Below are 16215 nucleotides of genomic sequence, written 5' to 3'. Positions count from 1 at the left end.
GTTTATAATGAATTTCTTCTCACAAAACGTATTATCAATCTCCGCAGCTCCTCTTGCTGGCAGATCAAAGTTCTTGTTCAATGTGACATGATCCCTTTAAAAAAAATTAAACAGAGTGCAAAAATTTTTTAAATCATTCCCTCAAGCATCCCTTGGTAAGGCTACTTTCACACTTGCGCTTGATCGGATCCGTTCTGAACGGATCCGATCATATTAATGCAGACGGAGGCTCCGTTCAGTACGGATCCGTCTGCATTAATAACTTTAAAAAAATTCGCAAGTGCGCAAGTAGCCTGCGCGGATCCGTTCAGATTTTTAATGTAAAGTCAATGGGGGACGGATCCGCTTGAAGATTGAGCCATATGGTGACATCTTCAAGCGGATCCGTTCCCATTGACTTACATTGTAAGTCTGAACGGATCCGCACGCCTCCGCACGGCCAGGCGGACACCCGAACGCTGCAAGCAGCGTTCAGCTGTCCGCCTGTCCGTGCGGAGGCGAGCGGAGCGGAGGCTGAACGCCGCCAGACTGATGCAGTCTGAGCGGATCCGCATCCATTCAGACTGCATCAGGGCTGGACGGAGGCGTTCGGGTCCGCTCGTGAGCTCCTTCAAACGGAGCTCACAAGCGGACCAACGAACGCTAGTGTGAAAGCAGCCTAAAAATGTGTTTGTACACAGAGCCAAACAATAAAATGGAGTCCCTTCTAATGTCACATCTGATTCCTGGACTCCTGTATTTGCAAAATGGTAACTGCAAAGATGGATCCACACTGATTACAATATGATGCTGTCTACATAGAATTTGGTTACTTTCACACTAGCGTTTCTATTTTCCAGTATTGAGATCAGTCATAGGGTCTCAATACCAGAAAAAAATACTTTAGTTTAATCCCCATTCATCGTCAATGGGGACAAAACGTAACTGAACAGAATGGAATGCTCAAAAATGCATTTCGTTCCGTTTGGTTGCGTTCCCGTACCGGAGAGCAAACCGCAGCATGCTGCGGTTTTCTTTCCGTCATGGGATGCGGAGCAAGACGGATCCGTCATAACCCACAATGCAAGTCAATGGGGACAGATCTGTTTAACTCTAACACTATCTGACACAATAGAAAACTGACTTTCAACGGAGTTCAATACGGATCCGTTTTGGCTATGCTAAAGATAATACAACCGGATCTGTTTATAACGGATGCAAATGGTTGTATTATCAGTAACGGAAGCGTTTTTGCGCAGCCCTGCCGGATCCAGCAAAAAATCTAGTGTGAATGTAGCCTTACTTAGCATGTTTTTGTGGGAAAACTAGACTAAAGGCGTGTCTTTAATAGCAAATATGTAGAAAGAGTAAGCTTATAGGCAGTTGATTGGTAAGATATTATTCAGCAGTTCATTGCAGCCTGAGATCATGCTGTGACTTCCTGCTTGGAGAGAGAGAGAGAGATGGGTGCAGCTGCCCGATTCAGAATTGGGCATTGATCTATTCTTATGAGTACTGCAGGGACAGCAAACTGTTTATGAATCTTAGATGACAAATTTGCATGGGTTCACAGTAAATTCCATATATATATATATATAACATGCATGAACATGTTTTATTTCTTTAACTCACTTTTATAGCGCTGACATGTTCTGCAGCGCTCTACAGATATCATCATCACACTGTCCCCAGTGGGGCTAACAATCTAGACTCCCTATCAGTATCTTTTGGGAGTGTGGGAGGAAACTTTGCCCAGGGGAAATTGACACAACCAACTCATTGTAAACTCTATTTGGGATTCATAAGTGAGCAACCTTGCTCTGAGCAAGTAGTTGTCAGTTCCCATCCTCCACATGGTAGATGGGAAACAGAATACTACTTGTCCGGCAGAGGGAGCAGGGGGCATCAGCACTGGTGTGGTGGGAGCCTCAGCAAGTGAGTACTATTTGTGCCACTCATCTCAGAACAATAAAGTGAATCCATCAGGAAAAAATGAAGCATGGCCCTCTCTATGCAGTTTTTCTATTTCAGAGCTATATGCACACTGAGGCACACACAGCTCCGCACTGGCTGTAGGCACTGCCTAAACTGCCGAACCATTCTATTATAACAGTGTACGCGTAGGATCAAACTGTCAACAGTCTGTAAAGCGCTGCGGAATATAGTAGCGCTATATAAGTGCATAAAATAAATAAATCAACAGTGAGATTTTGGTTTTGTTGTAACTGAGGTTATTTGGATGTTCAGGGGCAGCAGAACTTTAAAGAAGTTTTAACTACGCCCCTGGATTAACACATAAAAGTACATTATATTATTATTACAATTAATATGTATATTATATGCAAAATATAGACATTTTAATAGGATACAGGGCTGCATTTAAATAATGAAATACGTTTTTCTTTAGTACTTTGCCCACACCTCATGTGGGATGCTTTTACGAATACTAATTTGATAGTGAATGTGTGACACTGAGAGGGATGTGAGATTTGCCCACCTAGTACTGGAGAATCATATTCTAGCACATTGTCTCTTCCCACAAGAAAAATGACAAACTGAATAACTTTCAGTCACTTCAAGTTTCGTTGAAACTTTACCTACAGTTAAGTTACATTTCCTTATAAGGCTATTTTCACATCTGTGCTTTGGTTTCCTCTGCTAGGATGTGCTTGTGTTAAATCAAAATGGAACAAACCAGAAGCACTAAAAACAATGTAAGTCAATGGGTGATGGATCCAGTTTTTTAGGATCCGTAAAAAAAAAAAATGATCCGGCACCAATGACTTACATTGTTTTTAGTGACGGATCCGGTTTGTTCTGTTTTGATGACCAGACACCGCTGCTTGCAGCGGTTTTGTGTCCGGTCACAAAATGGAATGCTACCGGAACAGAATTCATACTGACGCATCCTGAACGTAGCATACCCCATTCGCAATACATTGACCCTAAATGGAACCATTTTGGTCCAGTTTAGAGATCCTCTGCCGAATCTCAAAACTGGAATGCCAAAACACTGATGTCAAATTAGCCTTAAAAAGATCAGTTCAGGTAGAGAATTTCTTAACAGTATTATGCCAAAAGTCGATCCTCATAAAACAGTAGAAGGAAAAGAGGGTGACCTAAAATTCTAATAATCTAAGAGCAATTTCTCATAGGCTTACAGCTAGAGTTGAGCGAACACCTGGATGTTCGGGTTCGAGAAGTTCGGCCGAACATCCCGGAAATGTTCGGGTTCGGGATCCGAACCCGATCCGAACTTCGTCCCGAACCCGAACCCCATTGAAGTCAATGGGGACCCGAACTTTTCGGCACTAAAAAGGCTGTAAAACAGCCCAGGAAAGAGCTAGAGGGCTGCAAAAGGCAGCAACATGTAGGTAAATCCCCTGCAAACAAATGTGGATAGGGAAATGAATTAAAATAAAAATTAAATAAATAAAAATTAACCAAAATCAATTGGAGAGAGGTTCCATAGCAGAGAATCTGGCTTCCCGTCACCCACCACTGGAACAGTCCATTCTCAGATATTTAGGCCCCGGCACCCAGGCAGAGGAGAGAGGTCCCGTAACAGAGAATCTGTCTTCATGTCAGCAGAGAATTAGTCTGCATGTCATAGCAGAGAATGAGGCTTCACGTCAGCCACCACTGCAACAGTCCATTGGCATATATTTAGGCCCAGCACACACACAGGCAGAGGAGAGAGGTCCCGTAACAGACAATCTGGCTTCATGTCAGCAGAGAATCAGTCTGCATGTCATAGCAGAGAATCAGGCTTCACGTCAGCCACCACTGCAACAGTCCATTGGCATATATTTAGGCCCAGCACACACACAGGCAGAGGAGAGAGGTCCCGTAACAGAGAATCTGGCTTCATGTCAGCAGAGAATCAGTCTGCATGTCATAGCAGAGAATGAGGCTTCACGTCACCCACCACTGCAACAGTCCATTGGCATATATTTAGGCCTAGCACACAGGCAGAGCAGAGAGGTCCCGTAACAGACAATCTGGCTTCATGTCAGCAGAGAATCAGTCTGCATGTCATAGCAGAGAATGAGGCTTCACGTCAGCCACCACTGCAACAGTCCATTGGCATATATTTAGGCCTAGCACACAGGCAGAGCAGAGAGGTCCCGTAACAGACAATCTGGCTTCATGTCAGCAGAGAATCAGTCTGCATGTCATAGCAGAGAATCAGGCTTCACGTCAGCCACCACTGCAACAGTCCATTGTCATAAATTTAGGCCCAGCACCCAGGCAGAGGAGAGAGGTCCCGTAACAGACAATCTGGCTTCATGTCAGCAGTGAATTAGTCTGCATGTCATAGCAGAGAATCAGGCTTCATGTCAGCCACCACTGCAACAGTCCATTGGCATATATTTAGGCCCAGCACCCAGGCAGAGGAGGGAGGTCCCGTAACAGAGAATCTGTCTTCATGTCAGCAGAGAATCAGTCTGCATGTCATAGCAGAGAATGAGGCTTCACGTCACCCACCACTGCAACAGTCCATTGGCATATATTTAGGCCTAGCACACAGGCAGAGCAGAGAGGTCCCGTAACAGACAATCTGGCTTCATGTCAGCAGAGAATCAGTCTGCATGTCATAGCAGAGAATCAGGCTTCACGTCAGCCACCACTGCAACAGTCCATTGGCATATATTTAGGCCTAGCACACAGGCAGAGCAGAGAGGTCCCGTAACAGACAATCTGGCTTCATGTCAGCAGAGAATCAGTCTGCATGTCATAGCAGAGAATGAGGCTTCACGTCAGCCACCACTGCAACAGTCCATTGGCATATATTTAGGCCTAGCACACAGGCAGAGGAGAGGTTCATTCAACTTTGGGTAGCCTCGCAATATAATGGTAAAATGAAAATAAAAATAGGATTGAATGAGGAAGTGCCCTGGAGTCCAATAATATATGGTTATGGGGAGGTAGTTAATGTCTAATCTGGACAAGGGACGGACAGGTCCTGTGGGATCCATGCCTGGTTCATTTTTATGAACGTCAGCTTGTCCACATTGGCTGTAGACAGGCGGCTGCGTTTGTCTGTAATGACGCCCCCTGCCGTGCTGAATACACGTTCAGACAAAACGCTGGCTGCCGGGCAGGCCAGCACCTCCAAGGCATAAAAGGCTAGCTCTGGCCACGTGGACAATTTAGAGACCCAGAAGTTGAATGGGGCCGAACCATCAGTCAGTACGTGGAGGGGTGTGCACACGTACTGTTCCACCATGTTAGTGAAATGTTGCCTCCTGCTAACACGTTGCGTATCAGGTGGTGGTGCAGTTAGCTGTGGCGTGTTGACAAAAGTTTTCCACATCTCTGCCATGCTAACCCTGCCCTCAGAGGAGCTGGCCGTGACACAGCTGCCTTGGCGACCTCTTGCTCCTCCTCTGCCTTGGCCTTGGGCTTCCACTTGTTCCCCTGTGACATTTGGGAATGCTCTCAGTAGCGCGTCTACCAACGTGCGCTTGTACTCGCGCATCTTCCTATCACGCTCCAGTGCAGGAAGTAAGGTGGGCACATTGTCTTTGTAGCGTGGATCCAGCAGGGTGGCAACCCAGTAGTCCGCACAGGTTAAAATGTGGGCAACTCTGCTGTCGTTGCGCAGGCACTGCAGCATGTAGTCGCTCATGTGTGCCAGGCTGCCCAGGGGTAAGGACAAGCTGTCCTCTGTGGGAGGCGTATCGTCATCGTCCTGCCTTTCCCCCCAGCCACGCACCAGTGATGGACCCGAGCTGCGTTGGGTGCCACCCCGCTGTGACCATGCTTCATCCTCATCCTCCTCCACCTCCTCCTCATCCTCGTCCTCCTCGTCCTCCAGTAGTGGGCCCTGGCTGGCCACATTTGTACCTGGCCTCTGCTGTTGCCAAAAACCTCCCTCTGAGTCACTTCGAAGAGACTGGCCTGAAAGTGCTAAAAATGACCCCTCTTCCTCCTCCTCCTCCTCCTCCTCCTGGGCCACCTCCTCTTCCATCATCGCCCTAAGTGTTTTCTCAAGGAGACATAGAAGTGGTATTGTAACGCTGATAACGGTGTCATCGCCACTGGCCATGTTGGTGGAGTACTCGAAACAGCGCAACAGGGCACACAGGTCTCGCATGGAGGCCCAGTCATTGGTGGTGAAGTGGTGCTGTTCTGTAGTGCGACTGACCCGTGCGTGCTGCAGCTGAAACTCCACTATGGCCTGCTGCTGCTCGCACAGTCTGTCCAGCATGTGCAAGGTGGAGTTCCACCTGGTGGGCACGTCGCATATGAGGCGGTGAGCGGGAAGGCCGAAGTTACGCTGTAGCGCAGACAGGCGAGCAGCAGCAGGATGTGAACGCCGGAAGCGCGAACAGACGGCCCGCACTTTATGCAGCAGCTCTGACATGTCGGGGTAGTTGTGAATGAACTTCTGCACCACCAAATTCAGCACATGCGCCAAGCAAGGGATGTGCGTCAAATTGGCTAGTCCCAGAGCTGCAACGAGATTTCGCCCATTATCACACACCACCAGGCCGGGCTTGAGGCTCACCGGCAGCAACCACTCGTCGGTCTGTTGTTCTATACCCCACCACAACTCCTGTGCGGTGTGGGGCCTGTCCCCCAAACATATGAGTTTCAGAATGGCCTGCTGACGTTTACCCCGGGCTGTGCTGAAGTTGGTGGTGAAGGTGTGTGGCTGACTGGATGAGCAGGTGGAAGAAGAGGAGGAGGAAGCCGAGAAGGAGGAGGTGGCAACAGGAGGCAAAGAATGTTGCCCTGCGATCCTTGGCGGCGGAAGGACGTGCGCCAAACAGCTCTCCGCCTGGGGCCCAGCTGCCACTACATTTACCCAGTGTGCAGTTAGGGAGATATAGCGTCCCTGGCCGTGCTTACTGGTCCACGTATCTGTGGTTAGGTGGACCTTGCCACAGATGGCGTTGCGCAGTGCACACTTGATTTTATCGGATACTTGGTTGTGCAGGGAAGGCACGGCTCTCTTGGAGAAGTAGTGCCGGCTGGGAACAACATACTGTGGGACAGCAAGCGACATGAGCTGTTTGAAGCTGTCTGTGTCCACCAGCCTAAATGACAGCATTTCATAGGCCAGTAGTTTAGAAATGCTGGCATTCAGGGCCAGGGATCGAGGGTGGCTAGGTGGGAATTTACGCTTTCTATCAAATGTTTGTGAGATGGAGAGCTGAACGCTGGCGTGTGACATGGTTGAGACGCTTGGTGACGGAGGTGGTGGTGGTGGTGTTGGTGGTACATCCCCTGTTTGCTGGGCGGCAGGTGCCAACGTTCCTCCAGAGGCGGAGGAAGAGGCCGAGGCGGCAGCAGCAGAATAGGCCGAGGCGGCAGCAGCAGAAGAGGTAGCAGGGGGAGCCTGAGTGACTTCCTTGGTTTTAAGGTGTTTACTCCACTGCAGTTCATGCTTTGCATGCAGGTGCCTGGTCATGCAGGTTGTGCTCAGGTTCAGAACGTTAATGCCTCGCTTCAGGCTCTGATGGCACAGCGTGCAAACCACTCGGGTCTTGTCGTCAGCACATTGTTTGAAGAAGTGCCATGCCAGGGAACTCCTTGAAGCTGCCTTTGGGGTGCTCGGTCCCAGATGGCGGCGGTCAGTAGCAGGCGGAGTCTCTTGGCGGCGGGTGTTCTGCTTTTGCCCACTGCTCCCTCTTTTGCTACGCTGTTGGCTCGGTCTCACCACTGCCTCTTCCTCCGAACTGTGAAAGTCAGTGGCACGACCTTCATTCCATGTGGGGTCTAGGACCTCATCGTCCCCTGCATCGTCTTCCACCCAGTCTTGATCCCTGACCTCCTGTTCAGTCTGCACACTGCAGAAAGACGCAGCAGTTGGCACCTGTGTTTCGTCATCATCAGAGACATGCTGAGGTGGTATTCCCATGTCCTCATCATCAGGAAACATAAGTGGCTGTGCGTCAGTGCATTCTATGTCTTTCACCGCTGGGGAAGGGCTAGGTGGATGCCCTTGGGAAACCCTGCCAGCGGAGTCTTCAAACAGCATAAGAGACTGCTGCATAACTTGAGGCTGAGACAGTTTCCCTGGTATGCATGGGGGTGATGTGACAGACTGATGGGGTTGGTTTTCAGGCGCCATCTGTGCGCTTTCTGCAGAAGACTGGGTGGGAGATAATGTGAACGTGCTGGATCCACTGTCGGCCACCCAATTGACTAATGCCTGTACCTGCTCAGGCCTTACCATCCTTAGAACGGCATTGGGCCCCACCATATATCGCTGTAAATTCTGGCGGCTACTGGGACCTGAGGTAGTTGGTACACTAGGACGTGTGGATGTGGCAGAACGGCCACGTCCTCTCCCAGCACCAGAGGGTCCACTAACACCACCACGACCATGTCCACGTCCGCGTCCCTTACTAGATGTTTTTCTCATTGTTATGGTTCACCACAACAACAAATATATTATTTGGCCCAATGTATTGTATTCAAATTCAGCGGGATATAAATTTGAGGCCTAGTATTTAGGCGCTGGGTGACCGGTATGGATTTAGTGACAGAATTAGACTTGGAAATGCACAGAAGCGTGTGTGTGAAGTTATTCTGAATGACCCTATGTGCACCTTCAATATGATCTACCCTTTTAGGGATAGATTTCAAATAGCTCTGATATAGCAGAAACGACTAAATTATGAAATTGCTAAATTGGGAATTGTATTTCAACCCAGAACAAAAAATGTGCTTTGACGGACACTAAATAACTTTCCCAGCCACAACAGGACAGCGGTAACGAGAGATTTAGCGGGATATAAATTTGAGGCCTAGTATTTAGGCGCTGGGTGACAGGTATGGGTTTAGTGACAGAATTAGATTTGGAAATGCACAGTAGCGGGTGTGTGAAGTTATTCTGAATGACCCTATGTGCACCTTGAATATTATATACCCTTTTAGGGATAGATTTCAAATAGCTCTGATATAGCAGAAACCACTAAATTATGAAATTGCTAAATTGGGAATTGTATTTCAACCCAGAACAAGAAATGTGCTTGAACGGACACTAAATAACTCGCCCAGCTACAGCACTAGGGACAGATTTAGCGGGATATAAATTTGAGGCCTAGTATTTAGGCGCTGGGTGACAGGTATGGGTTTAGTGCCAGAATTAGACTTGGAAATACACAGTAGCGGGTGTGTGTGAAGTTATTCTGAATGACCCAATGTGCACCTTGAATATTATATACCCTTTTAGGGATAGATTTCAAATAGCTCTGATATAGCAGAAACCACTAAATTATGAAATTGCTAAATTGGGAATTGTATTTCAACCCAGAACAAGAAATGTGCTTGAACGGACACTAAATAACTCGCCCAGCTACAGCACTAAGGACAGATTTAGCGGGATATAAATTTGAGGCCTAGTATTTAGGCGCTGGGTGACAGGTATGGGTTTAGTGCCAGAATTAGACTTGGAAATACACAGTAGCGGGTGTGTGTGAAGTTATTCTGAATGACCCAATGTGCACCTTGAATATTATATACCCTTTTAGGGATAGATTTCAAATAGCTCTGATATAGCAGAAACCACTAAATTATGAAATTGCTAAATTGGGAATTGTATTTCAACCCAGAACAAGAAATGTGCTTGAACGGACACTAAATAACTCGCCCAGCTACAGCACTAAGGACAGATTTAGCGGGATATAAATTTGAGGCCTAGTATTTAGGCGCTGGGTGACCGGTATGGATTTAGTGACAGAATTAGACTGGGATATGGCCAAAAAATAAACAGACTATTGCTGGTTAAATGCACTTGGTGTGACAGCTTCACCCTGATGTAGGCTTTAGCCAAAAAACAACCACACCATTGAGGGTTAAATGCACTTGGTGACAGGCGCAGCTTGCCCCTGATTTAGTATATGGCCAAAAAATGAACAGACTATTGCTGGTTAAATGCACTTGGTGTGACAGCTTCACCCTGATGTAGGCTTTAGCCAAAAAACAACCACACCATTGAGGGTTAAATGCACTTGGTGACAGGCGCAGCTTGCCCCTGATTTTGTATATGGCCAAAAAATGAACAGACTATTGCTGGTTAAATGCACTTGGTGTGACAGCTTCACCCTGATGTAGGCTTTAGCCAAAAAACAACCACACCATTGAGGGTTAAATGCACTTGGTCGCAGCTTGTGCTGGCGCACCACAAGACACAAAATGGCCGCCGATCACCCCAGAAAAATGTGACTGACAAACGGTCTGGGCAGCCTAAAAACAGTGAGCAATTGAGGATCAGCAGCTCAATGATCCACAGCTGCAGATCGATCAGTTAATCAAGTCCTTTGGAGGAGTTAATCTGCCTAATCTCGCCCTACTGTCGCAGCCGCAACCTCTCCCTACGCTAATCAGAGCAGAGTGACGGGCGGCGCTATGTGACTCCAGCTTAAATAGAGGCTGGGTCACATGGTGCTCTGGCCAATCACAGCCATGCCAATAGTAGGCATGGCTGTGATGGCCTCTTGGGGCAAGTAGTATGACGCTTGTTGATTGGCTGCTTTGCAGCCTTTCAAAAAGCGCCAAGAAAGCGTCACAAAAGCGCGAAGAAAGCGACGAACACCGAACCCGAACCCGGACTTTTACGAAAATGTCCGGGTTCGGGTCCGTGTCACGGACACCCCAAAATTCGGTACGAACCCGAACTATACAGTTCGAGTTCGCTCATCCCTACTTACAGCAACTGTTCTGTCTCTTCACTGGAAGTGATTTGTGTCTGGTCACCCTGGGGTACTTAAGACACCTTCCCCTATGGCAGGTTGCCTAAGCAATATGTTCTAGCACTTTAGTTTAAGGTGTACCTTAGCTTGTTTGCCTATCCACGCACTGGCTTTTGCCTGACTGCTGGAGTTGACCCTTCTCTGCCTGAACTGGCCTCTGTCTGCACTCCAATATGACCCGAGCTGCCTGCCCGGACCTCAAACTCTTAATTGGATTGCATGAACTCTCCCTGCCCTGACCTCAACCTGTCCCTTACTACGATTTTGCTTGATCAAGGGATCCCTTGACCCATGTGGATCAGCAAGCTCTTGATATCATGGTTCCCCTGGCCAATGCTGCCTCCATGTGTGCTGCAGGACGGCATCTGCTGATGTCAGCGAGCTGGAGCATCAGGGCACCTGAGCAGCAGCTCCCACCGGCATGCAGGCACACTGGCATCAGATGCCTTCTTTCAGTATAAAAGGCTGGCATCTGCATGTGATCTTCTTGTCCTCAGGCTCACTGTACTGGTCCCTTGCATTTATTGAAGACTCCTTTGACTTGGATTTCTGGATTTGGTATTGTGACTATGTTTTTGGCTTCTGACATTCTGGTATTGTATTCTCCTCCTGGTTCAGAATTTTTGGCGTGTTTATACTGTATTGTATGACTGGCATTTGACCCTTTTTCTGTACGACAACTCTCTTAGTGTTTGTCAGTTTGTTTGTGACTGTTTGCTTGTCGCCCCTTCACGTATTGCAGTATAGGAGCTGTCGTCCAGTTTTGGGGTCACTGTCTAGGGTGACCATGCAAGTAGTTATGGATATTGGGCAGTATTAGGGCTGCACTATCCCTGTTTGAGTGTCATGGTAGCCGTTATCCTGACACTTGAACAGAGACTACTCCAGGAGTTGGCAGCCTTGTTTCCCTGCAGCAAAGTTCAGATCCCTGTGGGGTTAGGGGTTAAAGGGTGAAGACCTTGGGGGCCACTTAGATAACACCCTTAGGAGTAGCCCCAAGTTAAATCTGTTCAAGTGATATAGCTGACCCGCAACCATTTCATTATACTATGTGACTGTCATTTTTAGAGCTAATGCACAGGTTAATGTTATGCCTCAGTGTTGCAGAGAGCAGTAACAGGTATGTTATAGTGCTGTATGAGTATTGTTTGGTACCACCATATTCCACTTCTTTCATATAGAAGCAAAAAATGTGTCATGCTTTATCGGACTGTATGTATGAAGGTATAAAGAAACATTGCTTTTAGGGGAGAATCTCTCTAGGCACACTGGGTCCGCCGGAGTATGGACAGCAGTGCATGGAGTCTGAAAGACTTCATACCAAAGCAGCTGTACAAGTCCTATTGTAGTGTGCAAAAACCCTAAAATAACATACCTCTTAGGGCTCTTTCACACCTGTGTTCTTTTCTTCCGGCATAGAGTTCCGTCGTCGGGGCTCTATGCCGGAAGAATCCTGATCAGTATTATCCCCATGCATTCTGAATGGAGTGAAATCCGTTCAGGATGCATCAGGATGTCTTCAGTTCCGGAACGGAACGTTTTTTGGCCGGAGAAAATACCGCAGCATGCTGCGCTTTTTGCTCCGGCCAAAAATCCTGAACACTTGCCGCAAGGCCGGATCCGGAATTAATGCCCATTGAAAGGCATTGATCCGGATCCGGCCTTAAGCTAAACGTCATTTCGGCGCATTGCCGGATCCGACGTTTAGCTTTTTCTGAATGGTTACCATGGCTACCGGGACGCTAAAGTCCTGGCAGCCATGGTAAAGTGTAGTGGGGAGCGGGGGAGCAGCATACTTACCGTCCGTGCGGCTCCCGGGGCGCTCCAGAGTGACATCAGGGCGCCCCACGCACATGGATGACGTGATCGCATGGCACGTCATCCATGAGCATGGGGCGCTCTGACGTCATTCTGGAGCGCCCCGGGAGCCGCGCGGACTGTAAGTATACCGCTCCCCCGCTCCCCACTACTACTATGGCAACCAGGACTTTAATAGCGTCCTGGCTGCCATAGTAACACTGAAAGCATTTTGAAGACGGATCCCTCTTCAAATGCTTTCAGTACACTTGCGTTTTTCCGGATGCGGCGTGTAATTCCGGCAAGTGGAGTACACGCCGGATCCGGACAACGCAAGTGTGAAAGAGACCTTAGTCATGTTGAATACATCTTGGTTAATGAGAAATATATCTGAAGTGTAAAGTTATTACCTTAATGCAATGCTAGACTGAGGAAGGTCTGTCTGAAGAAAACTTCAGAATTGTATTACTGACTGACCCTACTGACGCCAAAAATGTCTGCCTTATCTCCACTTTTATGAACATTTAGAAAATCCCTTTAAGCTATGTTGAATGGTTGACAGAGGTCTCTATTTTCTCGTTCTCTGGTTAAAACTTTAGGAGGCCATGTAGGTATGTTCAATTGCATGTACATTTTTAGGATGTCTTGGGATGGCTTTCCACATTTATGAAGCCAAAAACAGGAGTGGATTCAGAAAGAGGAGACAACGCAGTCTTTTGTTTATATCTCTTCCGTTTATAAACCGTTTCTGGCTTTGGTTTCAAAAACTGCTTGAAAAATCTGAAAGTGGAAAGTTAGATTCACTGTTGGAATAATGTACCCAATAGATTAAGTCCTTTAAAGGCATTTTATAAAAAATAGGTGAATCAGCAGTTATCCACAGAACTGTCACTTCTACAGCTATCAGATACTTCAGTGCCTGACAGGTGTGGACTGCTAACTTAAAGTGGTCCTGGAAAAAAACTAAAATATGTTGTAGGCAGATCCATATTGAAAGAAGTTGGGGCAACACAAGTAGGCAGGGACAACAGAAGTGGGGCCATCAGTACCTTAGAGCAGCACAAAATACTGCTCCAGCAGAACCAAATACCACAGCGCAGCATAAAATACTGCCACTCACGTTGCAGTATTCAATTGTATTACCGTCCTGAGGACGGTGATACAGTTGATTTCAGGAGGGCACCTGTGGAAGCTGGCCAGGGGCATAAGTACCAGATGCTCCTTATGCTGAGAGCATCAGATCATTATGTACACAGCCGGCGGAAGTGAGGTGGGCTTAAGCAGCCCCCTGGGCATCGGCCCACCAGGAAATTTCCCTGTAGGGTCTATGGCCAGTCCACCCCTGGTGCCTGAGAATGGGGTTTTTAGAAGACCTTCAGCATTGAGATCCCATCCCTTCCTTTCCTCCATATTTGCATGAATAAGAAACTCACATTCATTAGGTATCCCAACCCAAAAAAACTGGTCTCCAGAAAAGGTTATCATTGCAGACACCAAGGAAGCTCAGAAACTTCGTAAGTAAAATTATGTCTCAGCTTACTTTTAAAAAAAAAATATTTTAAGAGGTATTCTACAGAATGCTCAGTTATCATATAAACCCTTTAAACCACAGATTTAAAATAAAATCTTAGTATTTGATTTGCAAAGGGCAGACTCGTGAATGACTTGTTTGCTTTTCATTTTTACTGCATTAATTATCTATCTTCCCTCCCAGCATTTATATGCTGGAGAACAGGTATAATTTAATGTTAACTGACTTTCCACAAGCCCTCAGGGTTTTTTACCACAGCACATTGATTCACTCTCTTGCCTACCTAGAATTTATCATTATGTATGATTCTGCTGCTCTAGACAGATTTGATGAAATTTTCCCATATAATGATTTTCATGAATTGCGAGTTTGGAACAATATAATTATACCTGTGTAAATATTCATAGGGTCAGTACTGAAAAATGATGACTTCAGTTAAAGGGTAGGATAGCCATTAATGAACCTTGGGTGACTCTATATTAATGGTTCAGGGAAATGCAGATATAACAATCCCTTAATATACTTCTGTGGTCACGGCAAGGGTGATCTGAGATCAGATCAGGAAAACTGTAGGGCCCTCCGATCCCTGACAAATTCTCTGTGAGCCTATCTTCACAGGGATGCCTTAGTATGTCTGGAGTGCAACAGGCTGACGATTAGCTAGCAATGGTAGCCACTGACAATTTTGCAGTTCAATGACAAATAATTCGAGTTTATTAGGCTATGCTCACACATCTCTGTATCAGCGGGTTGGCTGCTATATTTTCTATATTGTTTTCAGGGTTATAGTTGGTACTGCAATGTGGTTCTTCTTAAAATGGTTCTAGAGTAGGCTCAGATTCCTCCTTTCATTTTCCAAAGGAGCTGTCCAAAATGAAAAGAGGAATCTTATTGGTTACTATGGGCAACTACCGGTAAGCCAGTTCTACTTTACACCAGTTTGATAAATGACCGCATATGTTTGCAAAATGGTGTACGTCATGCACAACAAATTCGAATTTTAGAATAAAAACATTGTGCCATTTGTTGCCTTCATTTAAAATACAATATATGCTGAAATATGCCCTGGATCAATTCTTACAAATGTATGATGGACTACATTGCTAATAATGTAGCTTGTTATTTGCTTTGTGGGAAACTACAGTGGTCCCTCAAGTTCCAAAGTTCAGTTTCAGTTAAAAATATTGTATCTTGAGTCCATAACTCTAGGGAAACCTAGTAATTGGTTCCAAAGACCTAAATAAAAAAGTCAGTAATAATTACTGGACGCTGTTAATCACTTTCTGTAGTGAGGACAGGAGCTTCTTCATAGTCCTGTAAAGAACTTGCAGTGTACCAAAAAATAAAATAAAAAGGAGCCAACCACACCTGTTGACCATAAGAGCAGCTCATTCTGTATATAACCGTAGAGAACATGTGGTACCACACTGTACTGTAGAGAGGTGCATACAGGTGTTTCATTGGTGGTTTACTAGTGAAATGCCAACATTGATGGTTAGATTTTCCAGTCAATTATATGTGCCGAGATCCGCAGTGTCTGTGTCATCGTATGTGGAGTCTGGTTTCAAGTTGCAATGACCCAGGAAAGACCGTTGAAGGTTGAAAATATTGAATCCAGAGGCCATTGTAAGTTGATGGATCTCTGTAATCAATTTGGAGGTTCAGGTGTGGTTGGTCCAGGGTTGGACCATAGAACTGGCCTGCAGTTTGTCCATGCTGATGATGGCAAAAGCAGACAGTAGCTGACCATTCAGCCTGGTGCTCCGAGGGATCTTTTATTTCTTAGATGTTACAGCATAGTCTAATTCCCAAACAGTTCCTGACAGTTTTAGATGGTCTTGAGTGAGGCATTTTGATGTTATAGACCTTTAAATATAGATCAGTTGCCCGATACAAAATGCAGTTACAGCTTATATGGCTACTATGAAAGATTTCATCATATGATTGACAGACTTATTCAATAAACCAACTGAGGAAACAGCAGGAAGCAGCCACTGTGGAGAAGATGGATGCACTTACAAATAAACTACATGCAGCAATTTAGGCTCGTTTCACACCAGCATCAGAACTCTGTTCCAGCAGACAATAGCCTATATCGGAGCGCTTTGGTTCCGGCATGGTCAGTTTTACCGTATGCCTGACAACCCCATTGACTATATTGGGATCTGGCAGAGATCCGGCCACTACCCAGCAAGTATG

This window comes from Bufo gargarizans, chromosome 2 (assembly GCF_014858855.1).
Source record: "Bufo gargarizans isolate SCDJY-AF-19 chromosome 2, ASM1485885v1, whole genome shotgun sequence".
NCBI classification, from domain to species: Eukaryota; Metazoa; Chordata; class Amphibia; order Anura; family Bufonidae; genus Bufo; species Bufo gargarizans.
Note: the sequence above shows the minus strand (reverse complement) of the source record.